Source organism: Gossypium arboreum, chromosome 3, assembly GCF_025698485.1.
Source record: "Gossypium arboreum isolate Shixiya-1 chromosome 3, ASM2569848v2, whole genome shotgun sequence".
NCBI lineage: Eukaryota > Viridiplantae > Streptophyta > Magnoliopsida > Malvales > Malvaceae > Gossypium > Gossypium arboreum.
The window spans coordinates 46,762,459-46,765,875 of record NC_069072.1 but is presented as its reverse complement, the minus strand read 5'-3'; positions in this window follow the sequence as shown (position 1 = coordinate 46,765,875).

Sequence of the window (3,417 nt, the reverse complement as noted above, 5' to 3'; positions counted from 1 at the left end):
AAGGAACATTAAGGCTTCATCAAATAAAGAGACATATCTTTTTAGCTATACATGAATCAAGTGAAGAGACATGACTTTTGGGCTATCTACCATGAGTTATAACTGAATTTAAATGTTTGTTTTAATAGCTAGTTGAACGCTGAATTTGAAAGACCTTTTATAGGAATTTGAAAGGTCATTTTGGAGGCCTATAAATTTCACCTAAGTTACTTATCTAAGGTTGGACAATATTTTTGAATTAAAATTTTCTTTGTGAGAAATTTTCTTTTTGGTTCTTAACCAAACTATGTTGAACTTATCAAACTTTCTAAGTTTGTAGCGTTCAAATTATCTTATCACTTCATTCACCATCCCGAGGTATAGCGACTTCACTTATACTAAAGTTCTAGTAGATTCGTGAGTTAAGTGGGTTTTAGCTTTAATATAGCTAAGTTTCTTTAGCTGCTACTACTACGAGTCAAGGTTTCCATCCATTGAACCCCTTCGAGACAATCCAACCTAATCGAGCCATTTTCTGAACCTTCTAACTGGGAAATCACATCAGTTTTGGTCCGCACAATGAACTTTAACATAAACATGGCAGTCGAACTAGGGCTATGGATGACGACCAACCCTAAATATAGAAATAGGCTTCACTAAACACTTCTTAAATATATTTTTTGTATCTTTAAACTTTTGTTCTAGTTTAGGGTGTAACTTTTATTTTCAATTTTTAGTTTCTTTTAGAATTAGGATTTCTTTTCAATTTTATTTTCACTTTTGTTCGATGGAGGATCTGATTTGTAAATTCATCAAGCTCTTGTGGATTTCTACTCTTTCAATTCATCAATACAATTCAAGATTTCTCTTAAACTTTTACTCTTGATTTAATCTTCATGTTTATTTTATTTATCAAGCTTATGTGGTTTATGGGATCCATGAAGAACTAATCCTCTTGTAGGGGATTAGTGAGTAGACGTGGGAGTAATTAATTTTAATGTAGGGTTTCTTAGCAGATCAGCTGATTGCGATAAAAAGAATTTAAAACCTAAGCCTGACAACCCTAGGAGGGCATTTAGGTGGGAATGAACCCAAAATTGGTATTGTCTATCCGTGAACCCCTTGCCCCAATCCTGTTTGGACTGTGGGGTCGAGAGATAAGTAGTTCTTGCTGACTTGTTAGTTTAGTAGAAGATCTAGAGATCCTGCTAGGTTAGCGACTAGTTGGTTGAGTAGAACCCGACACAGGAATTAGTTATGACCACCGAAGTGAGTTAGTCTTTCATGCTTAGATTTGATTGATTCAACTAATTAGTTTTCCATTTTTTTAATTTTTTATGCTATTTATATATTTTTCTTATAAAATAATTTCTCTTCACTTTATGTTTTATCGTAATATAATTTAATTAAAATGCTAATCAGATCTATTAATGCCGAAGTTATTATCAATTTAGTATTTGCCTCTCTTAGATACGATCCTCGAAGCACTTCCATATTTCGTTGTAAAAACTATATTACAACCTACCTCGTATACTTGCAGAAACCACCTAATTCTTATTTGGTTGCAAGAATTATATTATAGACATTAGTACATACGAAGACGATCAAGCCTATCTCAAGACATCTAGCTGAATTTTGATAGTTGAGTTCGAATTCAAGTCTTGACTCCAAGTTTGACCCTGTATAACCTTGATACATGTTAAATGAGGTTGTTAAACAATTATAAGACATGATTATATTCATAATTGAGAGTAGTTTAAATTATTTCATGTTAAACACTTAATGATTCTGTAAATGATTTGAGTTAGCCTGAATTATTCCAACAACGTAATATGACATTACGCATTGGGATCTGAAGACCGGGTCGAGTGTGGAGTGTCACATAGTGAATGTGCTTTCTCACTATGAGCAAGGGATAAGTTGGATATTAAATTAATTTCTTCAAATTGCTATTTAATTAATTGTAATTAACTGAAGTTTGGAGTGAAAATTGAATTAATTAATCATCACAGTTTTAGTAAAAAAATTAATTAAATTTATTTACTCATAGATTCTATACAGTAAAGTCTGACGACTTTAACAAAATTAGAATTCGATTGAAGAAATAATTTAATTAAAAATTAATTAAATTAATTTTAATTAATTTAATAAATAATATTTTGAGAAATAAAAATAATTTATTTGATTGATCAAATTATATGAATTAATTTAAAATACTAAGGAAAAATATGTAATTATGAAAACACCTAGTACACATGGGATGGGCAGCAACCCTAGTTACCAATAGGGATGTGTCACCCATCTCCCCTAGTCTTAATAAGATTAGAAGTTTTTAATTAGAATATTATTACTTTGTTTATCCTTATCCAATTAAAACTCTTGTAATTTTCTTTATAAATAAAGATTATTAGTCAGGTTAAACACACACCTTATGGAGCGTCGATATTTTGTTAATATTCAGTAAGATTTATTCTTATAAATAATTCTAAATTTTGAGAGAATTTATCTTTTGATTTCTAAAGTTTGAGTGAGATTAATATTCTTACGAAGTATCAATAAAGTTTCATTGGTTTGGTAAAATATTTATTGCTATAAATAATATAATTTCCCAATTTAAAAAAAAAATTCTTTTTCTGGTGTACAACAAAATTATTTTTCTAAGCCGAATTTTTGGCAATGTCAAAAAAAGTAAACAATTGGGAGGTTCGACGGTGAAGAAGAGAAGAGGAAAATGACGAACTTTTTCGATGATTTTTTTTCTTTATAAAATGAATCTGTTTAGGCAGGGGGTTTTATCTATAACCGATCATTATCAGTTCCCCTTTTTTTTTGTTTTTTGTTTTCTTTTTTCCAATGGTTCTGATTTAATCATCTTTAATTTAACAACTACTTTTTTAGTTGATTTAATCATTTGTTTAAGCATTTTTGCTCTTTTGTAAGAGCTCATGGTAGAATTTTGGGATATAAGTAGGATCCGATACTACTAAGATTCTGCTATGGTGCTTTGATTAGAAAAGCTAGCTGTCGCTGTTAAAGGTGGAGTTAAGATGAATTTAAGATAGAGTACAGAAATAGTCACTAAAGTAGTGCTTGTGTTCTATTCTGGTCACTGAACTTTTAATTTGCTCTATTTTGGTCATAAATTATATGGAACCAAAAAGTTTAATCACTAAACATTAACAGTGATTTAAAATTTGATGGAAATGTTGGTATGGACTTTTTTTATTGGTCTAATAAGAAATTTAGCCCTCTAATATTTACACATTCTATCAATTTGATCTTAAATACAGAATTTTAATAAATTCAACTCTCAATATTTATAAAATTTGTTATTTTAGTTTAAAGACTAAAAATTCAATAAATTTAGCTATCAACATTTAAAAAATAAAAAATTGGAATTTTTAAAAAAATTTTGGTTAGCAATATGCAATTTTAATG